Below are 26,009 nucleotides of genomic sequence, written 5' to 3' on the forward strand. Positions count from 1 at the left end.
TGGTCTCACCTTTCTCTCTCCAGGTTTACAACACAGCCCGCTCCTAAGAAATTAAAAAAAAAAATGCTATCAACCATTTTATAGCCCCAAGTAACCAGGGAAAGTCCAAAGGTCTTAAAACCTAAATTCTGCATTTAATGATCTCTCAAACTCACTTTAGGGTCTGATATCTCTTTAACAAAATTGTAAAAACCAAAGAAGAAAGAGTTCCATTTAACATCCCATTCTCATAAATAACAGGTGCCCTTACAAGGCTCAGACAAACACTCCTATGAGAGTTTAAAGGAGCAGAAGTTTCCTTCCATATAGGGAAAGAACCAAGAAAGACTGCCTGGAGGAAGCAGACATTGAACTGGGCCTTGGATAAACAGAGGTCAGGGAGGAGAGTAGCCCAGGGGAAGGAATCAGCATAGAGAAGGCCCACAGGCAGAAACTGTGCCGCATCAATGGTGTCCTAAGGGATAGGTCCATCGCCAGGAACTCAAATTACTTCAGAAAAAAGGGGTAAGTGTTCAATGTTCCTACGAATACCTTCAGGAAAGTGGTTCTCAGAGTGTGGTCCCTGGACCAGCAGCATCAAGCTGGCCAGAGAGAACTTGTAAGAAATGCAGATTCTCAGACAGCACTCAGAGCCTCTGAATCAGAAAAGAAACTCAGGGGTCAGTTAGCATTCTTTGTTTTAACACACCTTCCAGGTGATTCTCATCCACAGGGAAGTTTGAAAACCTCTGCCATGGAGAATTTCTGGAAGGATATGCAAAGAACTAATAAGAGGGGTTATTTCTAGGGAAAATAACGGGGTGCTGGAGCCCAAAGGTAGAGGGTGGGGGAGATTTCGTAATTGGGTCCCTTGTGCATGTATGACCTATTCAAATAATCCAAGAATCATGAGACTCCCGGCCCCCCACATCTACTTCCCTCTCCCCATAGCTGTCCCAGCACCCCCCTCCTCACACTGCCTCTCTCCCAGGCAACCTGGCTTGCTTTTCTCCTCTCCCCATTCTTCTCTTGTTTGGTCTTTATTACTATGTCTTCTAACCCTCATAAGGAGAGTTGAGGGAAGGAGTAGAGAAACCGGGCTAGCACTTATAGAATTCTCCTTGAGGAGTTGGAGGGGCAGGAAGTCTATGCACCCGAGCATGCTAATAATTTCTGCTGGGTCCCCCTCTACTAAGGAATTAAGAGAAAGCCTGTCTCCATCCTCTTTCCAGTAGTCAAATAGGCATTGTTTTCTTCTTCTGTTGTGCTTTTGTTTCTGTTCCACTCTCATCCTGACTCAGCCCTCAGAAGCCTGAACTCTCAGCCTAATTCCAGCCACACAGAAACCATGGAGAGGGTTGCTCAGCGTCTGGAAGATGTTTTGCAGCTGAAACATGTCGACCAAGAAACACAGAAGGCTGCGAATTAGAAGAGAGTTTCTGTGGAATTAGGAATTGCAATTCAGGAGATACCGGTTCAGGTAAAACCTAAAGAGTGTTCCAGGGAAGAGAAAGAGTCAGGGGCTTATAAAGGTAAAAGCCACAAAGTTGTTGAGTTGTCTGGTAAGAACTAGGATTGATCCTGATGCAAGAAAGGAAATATTTGTCCTTAAGGGATAGGTTGTCATGGGTTATTTTAGGGTAAGGGTCTGATAAGTATCTTGAGTTTCTGGAACATGGGGCAGATGTTCTGGATGCCTGCGTTAAGACAATAAGTGGTCAGAGCTCAGATTCCATCCAGGCTGAGGCGTGTGTAAATCATACTTCTTCCACGGTCTCTCAGCTCCATTTTAGAGAACGCTCTTAGCAACGCTGACTCCACGTTGACTTTCATGTCACAAACAGGAGCAAGAAGAACCTTCTAACAGGTCACCCACACCCCAAAGACAGCCACATGGAAATGGACGATGTTGCAAGAATATGTATCCAGGGAAGTAGGGCGAATGCCCATGGTGCCCAAACATCCCTGCTGATCCAGTGAGTGGCCCTTGGCTTGTGGTCTGGGACTGAGTTTACAGATACCACCCCCACCCCAGGAACTCAGTGCCTTCGATGCAGTGATAAGCTAGTAAGTTAACTTTTAAAAAAGTCCTGATTAATGGTGTTTGCCGATTCCCGTCGTGTAAATACTCATGCCCCAGCCAATTTCAAGTTACCAGTGTGAAGCGCTGGGAAGAGATCCACACAACAGAGAGCAGAGTTAGCGGGCTTCCCAGAGGGAGTGACTGAACCACATGCACCCCTGGGGGCACAGAACTCCACTGCTGGGCAGGACTGACGTGTATGGTGCCCAATGCGTGTCCCCTAGGAAGAGGCCAACATCTCTGTGTTACCTTCCAGTGTGGCAGATAGCACACAGCAAGCCTTAAGAGTCTTTCACTGGGCTTCCCTGGTGGCGCAGTGGTTGAGAATCTGCCTGCTAATGCAGGGGACACGGGTTCGAGCCCTGGTCTGGGAAGATCCCACATGCCGCAGAGCAACTAGGCCCGTGAGCCACAACTACTGAGCCTGCGCGTCTGGAGCCTGTGCTCCGCAATAAGAGAGGCCGCGATGGTGAGAGGCCCGCGCACCGCGATGAGGAGTGGCCCCCGCTTGCTGCAACTAGAGAAAGCCCTCGCACAGAAGCGAAGACTCAACACAGCCCAATAAATAAATAAATAAATAAATAAATAAATAAATAAATAAATAAATAATAAATCCATATGTCTAAAAAAAAAAAGATTAATATTTCTAAAAAAAAAAAAAGTCTTTGACTAACATTGTTGAAATGTTATATATTCATTGGGACAGCTGATTTTATTGATTTTTTTCTGAGATCTATAAAAAAAAAAAAAGCATTAGTTATGGTTTTTCCCTTCTCCAGGATTAGTCAGGCAGTGAAGGATCAGAAGAGGTGTCACTCATTACACATGTCCTAATATGAGTCGCGTGGGTACATTGTTATTAACGACACTCTTAACCATCAGTGTTGATAACAGGACTGCTTCCTGCCAGGCCCTGTGGTAAGTGTTTCACTCACGGTGTCCCAGCCGTTTGGTTCTCTCAACAGCTTCTCCCCGTGGGAAGTAGGTACCTGTATTTCACCAGCAATTGTCACCTGTGTCATAATTTTATGCTTGCCTAAAAAAGAAAAAAGAAAGCCAATTAATCGACACAAGAGTTTCTTAGTACTTACAAGTTTTATTTTGTACTTACTGAAAGAGCTCTTTGAGATTTATTTTAAGATATTTGCCATACATCACTCCTGTGCATAGATAAAAAGCAAAATACAAGTGAAATAAATTGGTTATGGTATCTTCAAATTTCCTCACACTTGGGGTCCACTCTTCTCATCAACGCTTTGACTCAGAGTCATGGTGGCCTGTGTTTTTCCCCACATTGTTGTCCTGGGTGCCAAGAGCTTGGTGACACAGCATCATTAAAAGGAGGCTCCACTACTGTCTCTGGGGTTTTCTCCCTGGCAACTGACAGCTGGTCAGCAAGTTTTGATATCCAGGCAGTGACAACAAGGTCCCGACTTCAGCCTGCCTGACGTACAGATTAAGACACATCCTGGGCTTCCCTGGTGGCACAGTGGTTAAGAATCCACCTGCTAATGCAGGGGACACGGGTTCGAGCCCTGGTCCGGGAAGATCCCACATGCCGCGGAGCAACGAAGCCCGTGTGCCACAACTACTGAAGCCCACGTGTCACAACTACTGAAGCCTGTGCGCCTAGAGCCCGCGCTCCGCAACAAGAGAAGCCACCGCAATGAGAAGCCCGCGCACCACAACAAAGAGTAGACCCCGCTCGCCGCAACTAGAGAAAGCCCACGTGCAGCAGCGAAGACCCAACGCAGCCAAAAATTAAATAAATGAATAAATTTTTTTTAAAAAGGCACATCTTGATTTCGGAGATGGTAAGATGTGAAAGGGGTGTTTCTTAGAGTCCTTGAAAGACAGCGACTCTACTTAAATGACTCCCATCTAAGAAATGAGGTGTAGGAAGGTTTAGTAACTTGCCCGGGGTCACCCTAGCTAAGATGTGGCAGAACCAGGATTGGGACTCCCATCCACTTGGCTCCTGCTCAGCACCTGCTGCGGTGTCCTGGGTCACGAGCGTCTCCAGGCCGGTTCCTGAAGGAGGGAACAGGAGAAGCAGAACCACAGACCATCTCCTGCTGGCCTAACGCAGAGAGAGTCTATGTGGTTCGCCACAAAGAGCAAAGACAAAGGGTGGCTATTTTCATGGTTAAAGGATGGATGAACCACAATGAAATACCTCTTCTCACTTAAGGAGGGCTGTAATAAAAACTAACAGACAATAACAAGTGCTGGTGAGGATGTGGGAAAATTGAAAACCTCATACATTGCTTTTGGGAATATAAAATAGTTGTTGCTGCTGTGAAGAATAGCCTGGCAGCTCCTCAAAAGGTTAAACAAATATCTGCCATATGACCCAGCGATTCCACTACCTGAAAGAACTGAAAACATAGATTCACACAAAAAACTTGTACAGGAATGTTCATAGCAGCATTATTAATTATGGTTAAAAAATGGAAACAACCCAAATGTTCATCAACAGATGAATGGATAAACCAAAGTGGTATATCCAGACAACAGAGTATGATTTAGCCACAAAAAGGAATGAAGTCCTGATAACGTACTCTAATACAGATGAACCTTGAAGATATTCTAAGTAAAAGAAGCCTGTCACAAAAGTCCACATACTGTATGATTCCCTTTACATGAAATGTCCAGAACAGGCAAATCTATAGAGGCAGAAAGCAGATTAGTGGTTTCCAGGGGCTGGATCGGGGGCTGCGTGGGTGGGAATGGGAACTGATCGCTCACAGGCACGGGTTTCTTTTGGGGATGATAAAAATGTCCTGGAATTAGGTAGTGGTGATGGTTGTACAACATTATGAATATACTAAAAACCACTCATTTATACACTTTAAAGTGGTAATTTTATGTTATGAGAATTATATCACAATAAAAATATCGTTTTAATAAAAGAACTGATTTACTTCTCCACCTACGCTCCTGTGGGATAATAAAAATGTAACCGGTTGCCCATCAAATGGAAAACACTGATGTGGACAAGACCCCTCGGGCAGGGGCGGTACAGAGGCTGAGCTTTTAAAATTCACACTCTGTGTGATCTCCAAGGACCTTATGAAAGTGGTGTTTGTTTCTATTTCCTTACCTCCAGTTACTTGCCATATTTTGATACTGCTCTAAATTACAGGACCCAGAACTGGTCTTTAATTACAGAGTGCTTTAATAGGGCTTTGCTGGCAAATACCATAGAATTAAAGGAGCCACTAATGAAATACAGCATCGTTTTATCTGTGCTCCGGTGGCCGCTTTTAAAACGCAATTAGTGCCATGCAAGATATTTATTTAGGATTTTATCTCATTTATTCATTCCATCTCCAAAGGAGTGTTGTGCTTGCAGCTGTTTTTTACTCCTTCACACGAGTATTTTCTCACTTTCAATCCACTCCTTTCTTCCCTCTTAGACTCCAGGGAGCCAGAATGTCAGCGGCCTAGGGGGCTGATTAAGGGAAGCCAACATCTTAAAGATTTTCACCCATTCTGCCCCCTGCTCTTCCCTGGCATGGAGGGAGGGGAATCAAGCTAAAACACTTGCTGGGTGCCCAAACGTCACCTTCAGGAAAGCAGTACATCTCCTGGGCGAGGCATGACAAGGTCTGTCCAGCCTGGTCCTGCCCCTCCACCTCACCTCCAGGCACACTTGCCATGCCAAACACTCGCCACTCTCAGAGGGGACCAGGCACTTCCTCGCCTCTCAGTTATGCCTCAAATGCCCATGATAGTGTCATATCCTCTGTAAAGCCCTCTTGACTCACCTTCCCACCCTAATCACTCAACCTACCTTCCCACCCTAATCACTCAACCTACCTTCCCACCCTAATCACTCAACCTGCCTTCCCACCCTAATCACTCAACCTGCCTTCCCACCCCAAACAGAATCCATTCCTTCTGGGTCCCAGAGTCCATATCCAGTAATTCCCGTTTTGGTCCCCTGATAGGCTGTCAGCAGTGTGTGTGTCTTCCCCTCCATGGTGGGACCCTCGAGGGCAGAGGAATGATTTCATCTTTGTATGCCCCAGTGCCACAGGCCACTTCATGCTGCACACAGGAAATGCCCAACAAATATTTGCTCTATGAAATCATTTCAGGTCTTTCCTGTGCACAGGAGCCCTCAATCAATCAGTGCCTCTTAAACCTCTCGTCCTCCTGAAGACCCTGGGTTGATTTGGCTATGGCCTGCGGCTAGGCTGCTTCGGAAAAAGCAGGGTTGACCAGTGGCACAAGTGCCCACAGTGTTAGGTGCAGTGGACATCACAGAGACCAGGAAAACATGGTCCTGCTTGCAAGGAGTTCATAATCCAGCCGTGGGAGACAAGTATCCATACTGAGAATGACAACGGGGGAAAGCTGGCTATTTAGAACTCACCTGCCTTGTAAGGTGAGCAGACTCTGCCGGATGGGGGCCCTTTGTTCTTCCGAGCTCCCTGAAGAAGCCAGATGTGCGAGTTTGAGGGAAGGAGCTGGGAGAGCTGAATTTTTTCCACCATGAAGAGAGAAAAACTGGAGCTCCCCAAGGAACCCATGAGGGAGGGGATCAAGTACAGAGGTGGGAGGAGGAAAAGGAAAGCAATGAGACAAAGTGGTAGAAGACTGCAGTGTGAGCCCACCTCACCAGGACTGTCTACGTGAGGGGCTGTAGAAACCAACGAAGGACTGAGCTTCACACCAGCCATGACTTGGCAGAACAACTAAACCGCTCTTAGAGAGAGGTGGGAGCCCGTGAGGCAGAAATGTCCATGAGAAATGAAAACCTCTTCCCTGCTTCACCAGATTTGTAGAAATGGGGTGGGGGCCTTGGATAGCCATTGACGTTGGAATCCATGTGTCTGTGTGTGTTTGGTGTTTCGGGAAGATCAACGTGATTTCATATAGAAAACTTCTTTAAAATCTCCCAGATCTGCTCCCCTCTCTCCTCCTCCATAACCTCTCACCAGAACTAGTCCAGTAGCACCTCCATAACTGCAACCACCCCAGCTCCCCACTAACCCATTTCCACCTTGCAGCTAGAGTTCAGGGCAATCCTGTGATGCACATCTGATCATGTCACCCTCTTCCTGGACTCTCCCTGCTTATACCTTGTAATGACTTTCCACTCTTCTTGAGGTAAATTTGGTCCTGAGGGTCAGAAAGCCCTACCAAATCAGGCTTAAAATACAAGGCAATTTCTTGGCTCCCTAACAGGTAACTGGAGTAGAGTAAGCTTCAGGCACTGCACAATCAGGACACTAGCACCATATTCTGCTATTCTCTTAGCTCTGCCTTCCTCCCTAGGTGTCAGCTTTATCCACAGCCCAGCTTCCTTTCAATCAGCATCAAGTTGAACACCCCCAGGGGAAAAAAAAAAAAGAACATCTTGCCCAGCCACGAAATAAAATTCCTCCCCTTCAGCCTGAGTGAGCCAACTGAGACCATGTGCTCATTCCCGACCAAAAAAATTCCTAGTTATATGCCTATCCACTGAATCCTTTCCTTCCCTGCTCCTGGTGGGAAATGGGTCCTTTTGTATAAAAACACATTGAGATGATGCTAAAAGATACAATTGGCATTAAACTTAGAAAGTTTTACTTTAATGATGCTCAACTATGAAAAAAATGAAAGAACTAACTATCAACCTTAAAGTTCTCCACTGTCCTTGATGAAGGATCTGAGACCAGAAGTCCCCAGGGCCTTGACCTCAAGGTAGTGAGCCGTAAGGGCAGAGGGCTAGAGCCTGGAGGAGGGAAGACAACAGGGGACCAGGGGCTGCTGGCCTCATAAGAGATGGATTTTGAATGGATGGGATGGAAGAGATAAGAAAATGTTGCTGTAGCATCTTCTGCACCTTGGGTGGGATCTCATTCGGCTTAGTTTTTTCTTTCTGAAAATGAACTTAGCCAACAAAAGAATTGAAATTAGGGACTCAAACAGCCACCGAAATTCAGAACAACATTATCCACGGTAGCCAAAAGGTAGAAACAAACCAAATTTCCACTGATGGATGAATGGATACACAAAATGTGTAAATACATACAATGGAATATTATTCAGCCTTTAAAAGGAATGGAATTCTGACACATGGATGAACCTTAAAGATATGCTAAGTGAAATAAGCCAGATACAAAAGAAAATACTGATTCCACTTATATAAGATTCCTAGAATAACCAAATTCATAGAGACAGAAAGTAGAATAGTGGTTGCTAGGGGCTGGGGGGATGGGTACAGAATGGGGAGTTATGTGCAGAGTTTCAGAATATGGGAAGACGAACAAATTCTGAAGATGGACGGTGGTGACAGTTACACAACAATGTGAATGCATTTAATGGTACTGAGTTGTGCAGTTAAAAATTGGTTAAAATGGCAAATTTTATGTTATGTATATTTTACCACAATTTAAAAAAAGGACTTAGTTCACCTTTCCAGGCATTGGGGGCACAACAAAAGGGTGACAGGAGATTCTCAAAGAATGACTGTTGGTTGATTGGGCTATCTGGATAAAAGACACATTGTTAGTGACACGCTTTCCTTTTGGTTCCATGATGCTGATTATGATGACCAAGATGATGACGAGAGGCGGGCCTCCCACAGAGGAAGACTTGAGGCAGCCCAGAGTGAGAACGGGCTACTCCCACCCCCGCACAGACTAATCCCCAGCACACCCAGTCTCTCTGAATCAGGGCAGGCTCTTTTTGAGATGGGTGTGTTTCCCACTTCTGTTCTCTTCAGGGAAGAGGCTGCAGGGTGGCGGGAGGGAGGAGAGGTGGTAGGGGGAATTTCCTTCTGTCGGGCAGGAAAATAGAGCAAGGAAACAGAGCTATCCCTACTCTTTGAATGGAAAATGTCTCTTTCAGACCTCCTTTTAGAGAGTCCCCTCCTGCCGTCTTACCAGAGGGATGATGGAACAGCTGTCACCAGTTGGGTCTGACTCATTCGTTGATCATCTCTCCCCACCCCTCTCCCTAACCCCCTCCCTCCAAACCCACCCACCCCGAAAATGCCTGAGCACAGTTGACTATTTTAAGAACTGAATTCCCTGTCGGCATGGCAACTTCGGCTGTACCTCTTGTCACTGCTGCCTGGATGGAAGAAAAGCCACCTTTCACCAGGATTCCTGCAGCCAACAGAAGAGATGGTTCACAGATCACACATGGCCACAGGGTGGACATCTAGTTTCTGTCGCATATTCTTCTTTGTGTATTTGCTTGTTTTATAGCCCTTTAAGAATGTAAAAAAACATTCTTAGCTGACTGGCCATACAAAAACAGGCCCTGGGCCAGAAATGGCCCAAGGACTGTAGTTTACCCAACCTTTGTTTAGGACAAGAGCAGCAGGTGTTTGCACTGCCTGGGTTTCTCATTGTGGAAGTTTTAAAGGTTGTGAAGGGTGAGGGGGCTGCTGGGGAAAAGATGGGAAGGCGTTGTGGAAGGACAGCATGATTAATTGATTTTTTAAAATTTCCCCCTACTATCTATACTTTATTATACTTTAAAGGTTTATTTATATTCTTCTTGTGCTTCAAAGCTAAAATGTTAGGCTATGCCCTTTTCACCATAGCCCTAATAAGGATTAAGGCTTACCAGCTATGAGTTCCTTCTGTAGATAATGGTGTTTATTTCATAACCTCTTATCATTCGTCACAAAGACCAGATTTTCTTCAAAAATGTTGAAAGAACATTTTGAATGTTTCTTTTCTGTTTGAAAATTTTTTAGAAAAAAATTTTTTTAAATTTTAATTTAAAATGAATTATTACACAAATAAGAATACTAAAATAAACTCCCGTGTACCTGAAGGGCGTTTCTGTGTAAATTAAAGAAACAGTTTCTACTTTCTTAAAACATGGATTGAAAGGGGGAAATGATACCTTTGCAAATAGTATTTGTATGGAATCCAGTTCTAGGTCATATCTGAAAGTGACTATCGGGGGGAGGGGTGGGAGAAACATCTGTGGGAATGAAAAGGAGATCATTCTTTGATGGTTACCATGGAAACCACTAGGTTAAGATGGTTGAGTTTGCTTATGGGGCAGTGAGGTTCCTGCTAATGGACTCTGGGTCAGAACTGTAGGAGAGCCCTTAGGCTGGTCCCCAAGGATACCTTGCTGTCTCTGAAGCTCCCTCCCAACCCCCAATACTGTTTGAGGATACTCTCATTCTGAATTTCTAGGGTTTGATGAAAAGAAAGACACTGTAGTGTTTCGTTCCTCAATTGTAGAGCTTTGTTTTGTATTGAGTAAGCTAGGGTCAAAGTGTTCATCTGCATACCCACTTTGAGGTGTTCTGGGATTTTATGATAGACCACTCCTGTCCTGTTTGTAATAGGAGGGCCCCTATGTCCCTGGAAAAAAGCCCTAGAAGGACTGGTGGGGGTCTTGTGGTATTGATGCCCACCTCAGAATGCGGAAAGTACGACCACGAGCCCCGGAGGAGCAAGGAATCCAACCTAAGCCAATGAGATTCAGAGGGTCCAGACGCACTTCCCCCCTCCTGAAAGAACTTGACCCCAACGTAGAATATCCCTCAGTCACCAATATCCAGAGCTGCTTTAGACATCAGATAATTTGCTCTTAGGCATATCAATAAGAAGTGGAACTTTGGCATCGGACTCCTTGAACTCGGATCCGATATTTCTACCATGGCGTACTCTGCCACCTAAGGGCCTTGGTGGGGGGGAAGGAATCCACAAGATGCCTAGCATCCATAAAGGGCAGGCACAGAGGCAGAAGCGGGCTGGACTTAGTCCCCAAGGGGTAAACGTGCGCAGAGTGACAAACAAGAGGCCGCGGAGGACCGACGTAGATCCTAAGCGATGGGGCCACAGCGCGGCGATCCCCAGACTTGAGGATCTCTAGGGCGCTCCTGCTGCTCCAGAAGGAAAAGGCTGCGCAGACGAGGCACGGCCACCAGGGGGCGCGCGGGCCCCGGGATCTCGGGAATCTGGGGCAGCGGGAGGGAAAGAAACTGGAAGGCTGGCGCAAGACCTGCTTTCTCCCCAGGATGTAAATGGCAAACAGCAATGACAGGTATCTATCTCCCGGGCAGCTGCTTGCCCGTCCGTATCTCCCACAAAATCAGAAGTCCCTCGAGGGCAGTGACTGTGTTTTCGTTCCCTTGCTCCCCCGACCGCACATGAGTTCCCTTGTCCCCATCCTAGGTTTGCTGAGTGTTAAAGGAACACGTTCTCACCCTGGAAGGTGGGAACGGGGCACCTGGAGGAGGGATGCTTTGAGGCAGCTGTTTGAGACGTGTCAGATGGTCACCACGGTGAACTCCAACAGTTGGCGCGGAAGGCGAGCTTGTACACTTGAAAATTTGGGGGCGGAGCCTAGGGGACGGGCAAGAAACAAGACAGTGGTTCTCAAACTTCTTAATCTCAAGACCCCTATATACTCTTAACATGATTGAGGGCCTCAAAGAGTGTTCTATTTACCATATTAGAAATTAAACTGAAATTTTTAAAATATTTATTTACTTAAAATTACAATAATAAATCCACTACATTAACATATATATATATATTTAAACCTATATTTTCCAAAACAAAAAAAGTTAGTGAGAAGTGTGACTCCATTTTACATTCCTGCAATTTTTTAAAACGTTTAGCTTAATAAAAGACAGATGGAGTCTCTTATCTGCTTCTGGACTCACTCACTATCGGAGTGAGTTTTTGCAAAGCACATAGCTTCATACATTCACGAGAAAATGAGAGTGAAAAAGGCAAATAACATCTTATTATGAAAACAGTTTTCATCTTGCAGACTTCCTCCCCATTTTGATGTTAAATAGAATATAAATTATATACAGTGTAATTTTTGGATAAGAATTGAGAGGCTTTTTGTAAAAGGAAGTTTGCCTGAGGTGAAGGCTGAGGGCTGAAGGCCAGACTGCCTTCAAGTTCACCCACTGGAAAGATGTGGCCTCCATGGCCAGTGGTAACAGAAAACAGAGCCTCAGCCGGCGTAGACACATGTGTGTTGTGTGAGTGTCAGAACCCTGTTATAGCTGACTTTTCACTGTCTGCTGTTCTGAATTGCAGAGGGCAGAATGGTGGCCGGACTCCCTCTCTTGAGGCCAAAAGCATATGAGAAAGTTGATTCTCCTTGGGGACGGGCTTGTTTTCCTAATTCAGATACTCTGCTAACTTTGAACCTATTTGGGGGGTTCTTATCAATTCAAAAATATTTCAAAACAATGGTCCCCCTCACCTCACACCTGTTAGAACTGCTATCATCAAAAAGACAAGAGATAACAAGTGTTGGAAAGGATGTGGGAAAAGGGGAACACTTGTGCACTATGGGTGGGAATGTATTGAATAAATTGATACAGCCACTATGGAAAACAGTATGGAGGTTCCTGAAAAAATTAACAATACAACTACCATATGATCCAGCAATCCCACCTCTGGGTATATATCTAAAGAAAGTGAAAACAGGATCCTGAAGAAATGCCTGCACTGCCATGTTCATTGTAGCATTGTTCAAAACAGCCAAGATACGGAAACAACCTACGTGTTTGTCAACAGACAAATGAATAAAGAAGATGTGGCATATATATACACAATGCAATATTATGCAACCATGAGAAGGAAGGAAATCCTACCATTTGCAGCAAGATGGATGGACCTTGAGGGCATTATGCTAAGTGAAATAAGTCAGACAGAGAAAGACAAATACTGGATGTTATCACTTCTATATGTGGAATCTAAAAAAGCCAAATGCATAGAAACAAAGAGTAGAATGGTGATTACCAGGGGCTGGGGTGGGAGCGTTGGGGGAAGATGGGGAGATATTGATCAAAGGGGACAAACTTCCAGTTATAAGATGAATTAGTTCTGGGGAACCTAATATATAGCATGTTGATTATAGTTAATGATACCATATTGTATACTTGAAAGTTGCTAAGAGAGTAGATCTTAAATGTTCTCACCACAAAAAAGAAATACTGATTATGAGATGTGATGGAAGTATTAGCTAATGCTTTGATGGTTAATCATTTTGCAATATGTAAGTATCAAATCAACATGTCGTACACCTTAAACTTCCACGATGTTATACGTCAATTATATCTCAGTAAAGCTGGCGGGGGGCAGTGCCGAACGCCACCACAATGGCCCCAACATCTCCATGCCCTAGGCCTGCCCTGGGGTCTGTGCAGAAGGCCCCAGTCTCAATGAAGAGGCACTGTGGGGAGACTTCCAGAGTCAAGTAACAGATCAGGAAAGCTTCTTCCCAGTTAATTCCCTCCCGGGACACCTAACTTGAGTGATGATCATAGTCATCCTAGGAATGGCACAGGGCCCACCTCACATCCAGCAGGGGCAGAGGCTGGCTCTTAGACCTCCAGGTGCATTCTTGAACCCCCAGGTTTGGGAGCGCTGGCCTCCTCTATCCCCATCTACCTATTCTACAAAGGCCCTCGGTCCTTAGGCACCTTGGGGTCACTAGGGGTATATGTTTAAAATTTGGAGTTCCCTGGCCCAATCCCTAGAGAGCCCAGTAGCTGGAGATTAGATAGACCTGGGATGGGCCCTAGAACAAGTTCTAAACAAGCAGCCCACTTCCTGCTGCTATAAGTGGCCCAGGACCACCCTGTGCAAGGGTTTTTGCAGCCTGTGTGTTACAGTCTGAGTGTCACAAAGAGACTTGAGGGCCCAACTCAGAATCAGCGCAACCTTCGCCTTACGGTCCCTTATCCTTTGAACAATCAGACCCCTTCCTGGGAACTGAAATTTAAAATCCAGGGTTTAAAAGTCTCATTTGATGAAGGTGACAGTCTTCCCCCACAATCCCAGAATGATGTGTTCCAAGGAGATCCTCGTCTTCTCAACTCCAACCGGGCTCCAAGCACTGCCCACTCACCTTCTCCACACTTTACTACCACCCTTCTACTACGGCATGAGTCGATGTGTTTGTGGATGCATACACATTCATCTTTCAGAAGAGCCAGGTTAAAGGTGCAGCAGGCAGGAAAAAAGGGGGGTGGCAGATTTATGAACTCAGCTTTCTTCGTACCAGGAGCCCCACTCCCACCTTCTCCTCCAATTCGGTAGAGGATATTTCAGTTCCATCATCACAAAAGTAGCAGCTGCTCCCTCTCTGCCCACCCCCCTGCCCGGGCCACTGGTTAGAACAGCCACCTGCCTGATTGGCTCACTGATTTCCTAACAGGACTCCTGGACTCTGGCTCCCTCAGGATAGTCCATGGCCCGGGATCTACTCTGCAGCCAGCCTCATCCTCATTCTCTCCCTCATTCTCTGCCTTTGTCCCTGGCTTTCACATTTACTCTGCCTGGCACACATTAGTGAATATTAACTCATTTCATGAATCGCTTAAAGCATCAAGTTGCAGTGAGTAGCTTTTTTTTTTTTTTTTTTTTCCAATTGTGTCTAGGCACACACAAACACACACTTAGGAATGGAATTGGGTTTATGGTGTCCTCTTTAACCTCTGGGCAGCCTAATTCATTTTCTGCTGTGGTCTGAACTCTGTGGGAACCATCAGCGGAATCTGGGGCTCCTCACCATCAGCTTGGGAAGACTGGATCCTGGGGGAGACTTGATGGAAATGATGAATGTGCACAAATCAGGGCTAACTCCCAGTTCTGGACACCAAGGCAGGTCCCATGCCAATTACACCTGCGTCCCTGGGTGGGCCTGGGCTTCCCCAGTGATTGCAACTGCCACCCAACTCCCAGTTCTTGGGAACATCTTCCCTTCTGCCCTAGTGGCTTGGAAGTCATCCCCAAAAAAGATGGCTTCACCAAGGAAAAGAAAAACTATCAGAAGTCCTTGAAGTGAAATTCCCACAGGAGTTCAGGACACCCCAAAATATGCCACTTTGTTATTCTGATTATTTTGAGCTGAAGGCAGTTAAAAACCAGCAAAGGTGGGGAGAGGCTTTCTCCAAACTCCTCTTATCTGCCTAAGACAGATCCTCCAAAAGGAATTCAATTGTCATAAAATCTCCTCGCTGGGAGTTTCACCAATCAGGGAAGATTGTCACAGGAGAGGACACTAGGAGTCCACACAACACCCTGACAAACTTTGTCACAAACTATCATATCTCCCATCTGTTCTTCAAAGGGCCCATTCATCTTGCCCCTAAATTGCCCCTTCCCTATAAAGACGGTATATAAGCTCTCAAATCTCATCATCTTTCTGGGTACTCACGTTTTTTCCTGTGATGTCCCCGTCCATGTAACGTTAGACATCAACAAATGTGTATACCTTTTCTCCTGTTAATCTGCCTGTTGTAAGTTTATTTCAGAGACCCAGCTATCGAACCTAGCGGGGTAGAGGAAAAGTCTTTCCTCTCCTACTCATCCATTCCTTCTTTTTTTCATCAGATATTTATTGAGCACCTACCATGCTAAGTTGTCTGCTAGGTATTAGAGATACTAAGTTGAAAACGGAACATGGGTCAGGCCTCAGGAGGTAGAGTGGGGGGACCAGACACTACACCAGCAGCTGCAGGGAGAGCTCAGCCTGCTCCCCAGGATCCTGGCCCATCGCAGAGGGAGGGAGGACGTTAGGAGTGACTAAGGATATTTCTGGGAAACAGGACTCATCCATGGCAACTTCTCAGCACCTACGGGAGGGGCAATTTCAGGCACAACACGGTTCTGTGTCCTGGGAGCGCCAGCATCTTTTAAACACAGGCTCTTAACGTTATTCATATTATGCCTTCTATGCTCTGTAGGAGGCGGTGCTGTTGCCTCCATTGTACAGATGAAGAAACTGAGACTCAGCAAGATGAATCAGCTTGTCTAAATCTCTCAGGAAGAAGAGCTGCAAGCAAACCTCCAGTCTGACTTCAGAGCCCTTTTTGTAACAGCTCTAGAGAGACGGGCTTCACTGAAGGAGGGCCATTTCCCTGGCATCTCAGTGCGGCCCTGGAAACACCAGGTGTCGTCAGCAGAGCTGGCAGCTGGGGGTGCCGGTGTCAGCAGTGTTGGGAGAGGGCTTTGGGGCAGCTGTGGAAGGTGGCGCTGGTGGCCTCAGCAATCCTGGTGGGCGGGCAGCCAGCCGTCCCCTCGCGGCACGATAGCTGATATTTATTGAACATCTACGGTGTGCCAGACACTGCGTAAGTACTTAACGTGGATTAACTTTTTTAATATTTACAACAACTCCCACTTTTACGGATTAGGAAACCGAGGCCCCAAGAGGTAAGGTAACTTCCCCTGGTCAGCATCTGATAAACGAGAAGCCAAGGTCTGAACCCAGGCACGCTGACTGCTGGGCTGGGGCGCTTCGGAGCTGCGCTCTGAATGTCCTAGGGGCGGCTTAGGGATCTAATATCTTGACATGTTTACTTCTCAGTAGCGTGCCCGAGGGAGAAGAGGGCCAGCGTGTGGATCGCAAAAATGGCTACAATACTTTGCAGCTCCTTCCACCAGGAGTTGAAGTCCGTTTCCCACCTCTTGAGTTTGGCCCGGCTTGGCGACTGGCTTTGACCAAGAGAATGTGGTGGGAGCGCGGGCGGCCGGTTCCCAGCCCAGGCCTCAAGAAGCCTTGTGGCTCTGCCCTCCCCATCCTTGGAACCCCGCCACCTCAGCAAGCAGCCTGGGGTTGGCTCTCCTGCCTTATGAGAGGGACGTGGCCCGGTCGCCCTTTCACCCTAGCTGATAGCCTGCTAACCACCAGATGGGTGGGTGAAGCGGTCCTAACGCATCCAACGACCTGCCGGCTCACCACGGACACACACACAGGCCCCGCAAAGCTAGGCCAGCTGGACGCTGCCCCGCTGACACCCACAGAGTCAGGAGCCAATAAATACACGTTTCTTGTTTTAAGCCACCGGGTGGCTTGTTGTGTAGCAATAAACATAGCAGAAAACACCTCAGAGAGAAGGCAGGTATGAAGTTGGAGGCATTCCCACCAGACAGTATGAGTAAGTGGAAACCCTTCAGGCAGGGAAAAGAGATTCAGAGGAAAACAGTGAGGGCCGGGGGGAGCACCTGCGGGGTTCCTCAGAAACCCAGCACGCTCACCCCTTACGGCTTCCACCAGGCGGAGGAGGAGCCATACTCTTCCGAAGAGAAACTCCAGAGAGAGAGGAACCTGAAGCAGGAGTACTCTTGCTCCTGTAGGGAGGGTGTCCGCAGTCAGCCCAACGTGGCTGCCTCTTTTCAGACACGCTGGCGCTGCATGTCGAGCAGAGAGAGAACCCTAGACGGTCCTGTGGACCTGGGATCCTGGGTGCCATGGAAGGGCTCCAGCTGCCCCACTGGAGGAGCCCCGATACAGACAGTAAGCTGTGTGAGCCTAAACTCAAGCAGCAGCTGTTAAGAATGAGGAGAAGCAGGAAAAGGGGAGAAACGTTTAGGATGTACAAGGAACAAGAAAACTTGGGGCAAAGTGAAATAGGGGGAATGGTCAGTGGGAGTGGGGCAGCCTAAAATAACATTGCTGTTCAGAGTACCAAAGGATGCCCCGGGAGATAACAATAGGGGGAAAAAAGAGTCGATGATACTTATTAAATGTCATCACCATATAAAATTTATATATGATGGTATAATCATGCCTTTTGGTGAGGACATTGGTGATTTTTGGACATAGCCTGCCACCGGCCCTTGTTTTAAGGATTACCCCTCCTTGAGGCATTTGAATTCTAAAGAGAATCAAAGCCTTCAGGTAAGGGATGACGCTGTATTCACAGAATTTCAGGCAGCCATTGAGAGTGGAACAAGGGTTTTTCTTTTATGTTGGCCCCTTCCCGGGGCTCTTGGCCTGGGCACTAGCCCCGGAACCACAAAAAGCATTTCCCAGGACCTTGGCGTCGCAACACCTTAAACTCCCTTCCTCCCAAGTTTTCCCAGTGTTTCTCAGACTTGGGGAAGCGACTCTCCCCGCTCCGGAACCTGGGGAAGGGGCGGCCGATCCCCCGCGCGGCCGCCAGAGGGCGCTGCTCCGTCGCCGGGAGCGCCGCTGCCGCCTGGGCGTGTGGCCTGGGGTGGGCATTTTTGTGTTGTTTAAATGCCAGCAATGATTGCTCACTCCTTTCCCAAACATGTTTCTAATTTACCCGGTATCTCGTCTACGTGAAAAACTCAAGAACAACAACAACCAAAGAATGCATACTTAACTTTAGTTACCGGCTGAGCAAAAGGGGTTTGACACCAAATGCAGTTTTGTTCCAGAAACCTCTGGGACTGGGGCAGAGCAGCCAGCAAGGGCTCTCCAGAGGCTACTCACCGGTTAGGACAGAGGCACGTGGAAACAAACACACCGAACCTCGACCCTGGATAGGCTCTTGCTAGCAACCAACAAGCCGGCAGCTTTCCGCTCCAGAGGACTGGTTCGTTTCCGGCCAAGTTCAGGAGCTGGTGCCCGAAGAGGGTGCCGCGCGGGACCGCGGAGAAGCCACCCGCGGCCCTGGGCAGGCGGCGGGCTCCGGCTTCCCGCCTGGCCCCTGGCTGCGTGCGGCGCCCTGGGGAGCAGAGGCGCTCGGATGCGGATGGGGGGGAGGGACGGGGGGCGATCCGGGCGCTCGGGGCAGCAGTACCCGCACCGGGTGAAGGCGGGGAGGCAGGGGCAGGAGGACGAGGAGGGGAGCAGAGGGAGAGTCCTGTCTGATGGGGGTGGCGGGGACGGCCCCTCGGGCTTGGGTGAAAGCCTGACCGCCACAAATAGAAGTCATCAGCGAAGAGACCTAAGGATGCGTTTGGCTGCGGGGAGGTCTCTAGGAGACAAAGCTCCTAATCCCGGGGTGGGGGCTGGGATGGGAACCCGGGGCGGGGGGGGGGGGGGGAAGGAGTGTCTAATTGACAGCTGGGTTCTGTTTTTCGGACCAGAAAAAAAAAAAAAATCCCCTGGCCCCTGGGGAGATTGCTCAGTCACTTTTCTCCTGCAGGAAGCTGCTTCTTGTTGGAGCCTCCTGGGATTGGCAGAGTTAAAATCCTTTAACCCAAGATGCCTTGGGCCTTTTGTTCCGCTCTGACAATGGAATTGGGTGGAGGGGCTGGGAAGGCAAGGAGCTAGGTCTGGGGTGTATCCGTGGGGTGGGCGTCTGGTGAAGCTGTGTTCAGTCACAGGGTGAAAAAAAGCGATTTGGTCGTGTGTGTGTGTGTGTGTGTGTGTGTGTGTGTGTGTGTGTGCGCGCGCGCGCGCTCCCGCACGCGCACGCGTTGGGGGAAGGTGTAAGGAAGCCCAAGGCACGGGCACCAGCTCGTTAACACGTGTGTATGAGTACCTGCTGTGCAGCTCAGCAAACCTTTAATTACCCGGGGAGAACTTCCAAAGCTGAGAACTCAATATTGGTCCCTAAAAGGTTGGATAATGGGCTTTTCTTGCATCGCAATCCAAAGGGACAGATCTCCGACTCCCCTGGGCTCCCAGATTCTTCTAGATGTTTTGTCTTCTAAAATTCTGTGCTCCCATGGGACAGCACTTAGTTAAGGACCCTCAGAAATGTAAACCCTTCTGTCATATTAATCATCTTAAAATCTTTGCTTTGAACCTATCATGTCCTTGAGTCATAATCGTCAGCAGCAGCCACTCCAATTCATAGGACTTGGAGTGACAGCCTTCAAGCCCTCTCACCATGCAGAATTTTCTCCTCCCACTCCCCATGTGCCTCCTCCCCTGTAGCCAGCCTGGCCCCTCAGGGTCCCTTGGTATATCTTGAATTCTCCAGCCTCCCTATCTCTGGCCCTGCAGTTGCCTTCCTGGCCATCTAGCTGGTCACTTCCTTCTCCATTCAGTTCTGGCCTCAGTCGGTCAACATGCATTCACTGAGAGCCCCCTATGTGCAAGGCATATATCCCCTGGGAATATATCAGAGACTAAGACAAATGCCTGCCCTTAAAAGATTTTTTTGCCTTAATGGGAGGGAATAAAGCCAGACAATTTCACATGTTGATAAGTAGCTAATCAATGTGATGGAGTTGTGGTGGGGTGGGGTTAGTGGGTGCTGCTTTATTTTGTTAGGAAAGGCCTCTTTGAGACCTTCTGGGCAGGAAGAATGCTCCAAGCAGAAGGGATAGCAAGTGCAAAAGCCCTGAGGCAGGAATGCACTCCGTTAAATTCAGGAGACACCATGAAGGCCATTGTCCCAGGAGCAATGTGAACAAGGAGATTTCAAGGGCTCTTGAGACATAGGCAAGGACTAGACCATCATGTCCTCACGGGTCAAAATAAGGAGTGTGGGTTTTATTTTGGTTGCAGTGGGAAACCTTTGGAGGATTTTATGCCAGGAGAGAAGAGATTCCACTTACCCTTTAGAAAGATCACTCTGGCTGCTTGGCAGAGCAAAGAGTAGGAGCAGAGGAGAGCAGTGAAGATGCGGTTGCAGGCGTCCTGGCAAGAGGAGGTAGAGGCAGGGTTGTGGCTATGGAGATGGTCCTATGACAGAAGAGAAGAGTCAAGGATGACACCTCCATTTTTAGGATAACTGGGTGGACAGGATGCCCGTGTTAGGGGGGAAGGGCAGATCAGCCGTTCTGTTCTGGCCATACCAAGACCTATCAGACGTCAGGTGGATATGTGTAGACAGGTTTGAGTCTGGAGTTCAGGGGCATCTCTCCTTCACATTTAAACTTGAGATCTAGCATATATATGGTATTCAAAGCCATGGGCCGTGGGACAATTCCACTTAGGGAAAAAGTAAAGCTAGAAGAGAGAGGGATGAGACTGAAGCCGCTGTAACATTTAGAGGTCTGGTAGAGGAAAAGTGAGCGGGCGAGGCTGAGACAAACAACCTGTGAAGTTGGAAGGAAACCAAAAGATGGTGATTCTAAGGAAACTAAGCAAAGGAAGTATTTCAGGAAGGAGGATGCATCAGTTAGTTATTGCTAGGTAAAAAACAACCATAAAAATCTCAGTGGCATATAACAGTAAATATTTATTTTACTCACGCATCTGGGAGTCAGCTGGAGGTCAGCTGGGTGAGGCTGACCTTGGCTGGGTCTGAGTCTGCTCTAGATACATGTCCCTCATCATCCTTGCACGGGTAGGCCAGTTAGGGCAGGTTATCCCCTGGTGAAAACATTGGCACAAAGAGGCAGGTGGAAATGCCTCCTAAGGCCTAGGCTTAGAACTGTACCATGTCACTCCTCCTACATTCCATTGGCCAAAATGGGTCACGTAGCCATGTCCAAAGTCAAGGAGCAAGAACATATACTCCACCTCTAGCGCAAAGAGGGACTGCAAAGTCACATAGGATAAGAACACAGGGAGGAGTGACAAGAATTAGGACCAATAATTCAATCTACCATGGAGTGGTCAAACATGTTCAATGCCATTGGGAGACCAGATGAAACTGGGACTGTAAACTGGCCACTAATCTAGTCAAGATGTCAGTCACTGGCATCCTCATAAGAGCGATTACAAGGGAATGGTAAGGATAAAAGCCCAGCTGGAGTGGGTGGAGGTGAGAGGAAGGTGAGGTAGGGAAGTGTGAGTATATAGACAACTCTCCCAGGACCATCTGCCCTGCAGAGGGGCAGAAAAATGGTGCAGTAGGAAACGGGCTAAGGTTAATATGTTTTTAGATTGAGGGATATTAAGTCCTGTTTGACTTCAGTGGGAAGGATAGAGTAAAGAGCCAGAAATTGATGGTGCCTGAAAAGAAGGGAATACTTGCGCTGGTGAAAGGGGAAGGGGCCCAGGGCACAGATGGAGGGACTGGCCACAGATGGGTGGAGGGAACGCAGAGCTGCAGGCATTCTGGTGGCTTTGGTGGGAGGAAGAGCAGGCAGTCGGTCTGTTTATACCTATTTTCTCTGTGAAGGATAGTCCGAGGCCAGGCTGAGAGTGAAAGAGGAAGGGGCGTTGAAAATATGAGGAAGAGGAAAAAGTGTGAAATTGTTGCATGGTGGAGAGAGAAAAGGACTTTTCTAAGAAACAGTAGTGGGATTGTCCAGCAGTTCAAATGCCCATTGGAAATTTATGGTCATAAATCTGATGTGAGTCCATCCACAGTAGCTGGGTAATTTTCTTTTTCTTTTTTTCTTTTTATAAATTTATTTATTTATTTATGGCTGTGTTGGGTCTTCGTGGCTGTGCACAGGCCCTCTCCAGCTGCGGTAAGCAGGCTTCTCATTGAGGTGGCCTCTCCTGTTGCGGAGCATGGGCTCCAGACACGTGGGCTTCACTAGTTGTGGCACGCAGGCTCCAGTAGTTGTGTTTCGCAGATTCCAGAACGCAGGCTCAGCAGTTGTGGCCCATGGGCCCAGCTGCTCTGCAGCATGTGGGATCCTCCCGCCCCAGGGCTCGAACCCGTATCCCCTAGCATTGGCAGGCGGATTCTCAACCACTGCGCCACCAGGGAAGCCCTAGCTGGGTAATTTTCTTCAGCGGTGTTCATCTAGTCGGTTGCAGGTGTGAAGTAACCAGTTTGATTTAACCACAGCTGGGTTTTCACCAGGTGAATACGATGGAGAGAGACTGGTGTAAGGAGTTAAGAGCGTTTGCAAGGGAGATTTCCCATGCCAGATCATGGACTCTCAGCTGGCTGATACGTGAAGACCTGAGGGGAGACAAATAGTGAAAAAACAGTAGAGCGATGGCCTGGAGGTCTCAGGTGGGAGGGCCAGTAGACTGGAAGGACCAGAGTGAGTGAGCTGGTGGGCTGGCAGGTAGTGGGATCTTTGAATCTGAGATTTTAAACATGGTGTAGATATTCATGGTTCCCAGGCCTAGGGTATGACCAGGAGACGAGGGTGGGGCAGGAGATGTATCGCTAGGGCTAAGGTAGTCAAGCGACTCAGGGGCTAGGGTGTTGGGCGAGTCATCAGCACTGATGCTAAGGTCACCAAGAATGATGACACCAGAGGAGAAAGAGCCCAGTGCTGAAATCATCCAGGGACAGAGGAAGTAACCAGAAGGATAATAAGGTGACCCTAATGAGAAGTGGTGGGTAGCAAGCTCTGTTGCCATGTATTCCATAGGAGCTGGGTTTTTGAAGGACGAATAAGAGCCAGACTGGAAGCTTCAGTGGTGAGCGAGGAGACATCTCCAGGCCCTGAAGCACGGCCTGAGGAGCGAAGAGCCTCTGCTGGAGAGGGCTGTGGAGCAGCAGGGTCGTCAGGGGTCAGACGGGCTTCAGGAGGAAGGAAGTGAGGGTCCCAGCCTTGGAGGAGATGGCGACTAGAGGCCGGGGGAGGGCGTGGGAAGGCAGGGAGGGCTGGGGATGGGGCCGAGGCCAGGGGCCCTGAGGCATGATAGGATGGCTCTCCCGGGCCATTGGTGGCCCCCGGGGAAGGTGTCGGCGCAGCCACAACTGGCCCCTTTGGGGAAGCTTCCCAGATTGCCCTGGCCTGGAGGGGGACTTCCTTTTCCAGGAACCCCCATAACTTTGGTTGCTCATGTTTCTCAGGCCATATCATCTACTGCCTGGTGTCTTCATCGTTCTTCTTCCGTGTGGATTTCTTATTTCCTCAATTAGAGGCAAGTTTGGGCAGAACCCCAGCTATGCCATTTTTGCACGCGCTCCAGGCCAGCACAGCACCTGATACGTAACGGGCCTTCAGAAATGTTTGTGGCTGGAGTTGGATACAAATGCGGTAATGGTTTCCCTTTAAGGCCAAGAAAGGGGCCTGTCCCGGGGGTGGGGGGGAGGGTCCTTCTGCCCGATGCCCCGCCCCCGCCCCACCCCCACCCGGGCCAGCTGCAGTGGCCGCCCCTCCCCCCTCCCGCAGCCACAGCCGCTGATCCGAGTAACCGGACGCCTAGGCCCGCTCCCCCTCCCGACCCAGGGCTCGGCGGCCAATGGCAGTGGCCCGAGCCTCCTCCGGGAGCCGCGGGGGCCCTCCCGGCGCCACCCGGCCAGGCTGGGGCACCCGGAGCGAAGGCCTGCCCGGCTGCGAGCCCGACCTCCAGCTCCCGCTCCCGGCCTGTGTTCTCCGTGCCCTGCGTGCTCTGCCGTCCGCCCGGCCCAGCCCAGACACACCCGATCTCTGCCCCGACCCGAGCCGGGGAGGTCAAGGCTGTGAAAGGGGACTGGGCGATCGGCGCAGAGCCGGCACCCAGAGGGCCAAGCCGGGACCCATCCCCAGCCCGGGGAGTCAGGACACTCGGGTTCTTGAGCGTCGGACAGGCTGAGAGACCTTGGGCAGTGGTGGAATCTCCGAGCCTCCATGTCCTCATCTGTGGGTGACGCTAGTCCACCTCCTAGTGGGGCGGTGTGAGGACCTATCCAGGCGAAGGGTGTGCAAGTCCTCCTGTATTAGCCAGAGGACAGGCCGAACCCCAATCATTGGGACCTGTCGCCGCCGGCCCTGCAGCGGACGAAGACTGCAGCTCCTCCTCCCCACCATCCGGGTCCCACCCACCATCCAGGGAATTCCTGGGTTCAAGGGAAGAGCCTGACACAACTTTCCTTAACACCCCAGTCTGGGCGTTTCCTGCAGCTCCTCACTCCCAAGGCAGAAGTTGGCTGGTGGAGTTTAGCAACCCCCAGGGAAGGGAGCGGGAAATAAATGCTGGGCTGGAAGGATGGAGCACAGGCACCTTTCCAACTACCTATTTTATCTCCTGTGCTTACTAGAGTGGAAGACGTATAAAGAGGAAGCTCTCACCAACAATGCCTTTTTCCTCCTCCAGTGATTACAACTACACACTCCTGCCTGTTACCTGCCACAGGCTACAAATACTCAAGTATTTATCTGTATACCTTTGCTCCTGGTACCTTAAAAAAAACTAAGGAGAGCTCAGAAAATACATTATAGTCTGAAAGAAAAGGAAGAGAGGAAGTCTTTGTCAAGGATGCATTATTTTAACATTCGCAGCTTTCCCACATCATGGCAGGGCGTGGGTCACCTATGGTGATGAGGACACAACAGGGGTGCCCTGAAACTTTGCTTCCATGTCCAGTTCCTGAACAGGCTCCCAAGTAGGTTCTGGAACCTGCAGCCTTAGCTCACACCATTTCCCGCACTGGGCTGGCAACCCTCGGGCACCTTGCCAGGGCACAGTGTCACATGGTAAACTGCTCTCTCTTCCCTGGCACTTGGACTCCAGGGCCCTGCACCCCAACAGGCCCTCTGCCCCAGGCTAATCCAAAGGCAGGATGTGGTCAGGGAGTCTGAGAGGGGTCCTTAAGCAGGGAGGGGTAGAGGCGCCCACTAGCCCAGGCCTGATGTTCTGCGGGCTTCTTGAATTCATTCGCTTCCAGACCTTTTCAGCCTTGCCAAGCCCTGTGTGAAAGATCAGAACAGCTGGAAATTTCTAGCAGGAGAGTGCCAGGTGCTGAACATGTCTCAGTCTGACTTAGAAACAGTCAGGGGCCGGGGCTGTTTGGGGTTGGCATTCTTGCCTTTGCCAGACAGGCAGGAACCGCTCTCTCTTGGAAGGCACTGCCACCCCCGAGCCTGGGCTGGAGCTGCAGTAAACCCAGGACACCGGACTGGGGACGGAAACCAGGAGCCTCCTCCCTCCCAAGCCCCAGGAGGACACAAAGAGCCTCCTCTCCTGGCGAAGCAGAAGGGGACGGGCTGACCAGGGAGGGCCGGACCGTCACCCAGTCAAAGCCAGGCGGCTGCAAATGAAACACAGGCCTAGAAGGCTCCAACAGGCACTCTGTCTTTCCCAGAGCCAAGAAATCCTGGCTAGAAACTTGACTATGGAGTAAGGCAAGGCACCGGGAAATACTTGAAACGAGGCGAGACCCCTGGTAATGTTGGACTCCTGACAAACAAGGGGCTGAGCCAAATGCTTTTCCCCCACCTGGCCCAGACACAAAAGTTGAGCTGGCCAAAGAGGACCCAGGGGAGGTGGCAGAGGAGCTGGGGAGGGGCCCAGCAGGAAGAGGAAACCTGGCAGCAGGGTCATTTTTACCCTGCTCAGACAGCAGAGCTCTCACACAGCAAGTCTGCAGAGGGGAGAGTTCCCACTTGGCTTCACACAAGGCCAAGGTCACTCAGGCCCTCTGGAGGCTCTCACGAGGGGCTCTGGAAACTGCAACGCAACACGCAGCGACCAGGACCAGGCTGCAGGAGCCAGCTCCCGTTTGGAGGAG

At 49.2% G+C, this 26,009-nt stretch overlaps 1 long non-coding RNA gene across 2 annotated transcripts; it reads right to left on the reverse strand.

Annotated features, from left to right (window-relative positions):
• Nucleotides 1-592: 592 nt before the first annotated feature.
• LOC309611984 lies at nt 593-18,724 on the reverse strand. 2 transcript variants are annotated; one of them, XR_014234878.1, is made up of 4 exons: nt 18,248-18,724; nt 11,033-11,376; nt 9,115-9,269; nt 593-3,098 (listed from the first exon to the last, which is right to left on the reverse strand). It is a non-coding gene; the product is annotated as an uncharacterized lncRNA (long non-coding RNA). The 2 variants fall into 2 exon arrangements; XR_014234879.1 differs by having other exon boundaries at nt 9,115-11,376.
• Nucleotides 18,725-26,009: the final 7,285 nt, after the last annotated feature.

This window comes from Balaenoptera borealis, assembly GCF_965194805.1.
Source record: "Balaenoptera borealis genome assembly, chromosome: 15".
In the NCBI taxonomy this organism is placed as follows: domain Eukaryota; kingdom Metazoa; phylum Chordata; class Mammalia; order Artiodactyla; family Balaenopteridae; genus Balaenoptera; species Balaenoptera borealis.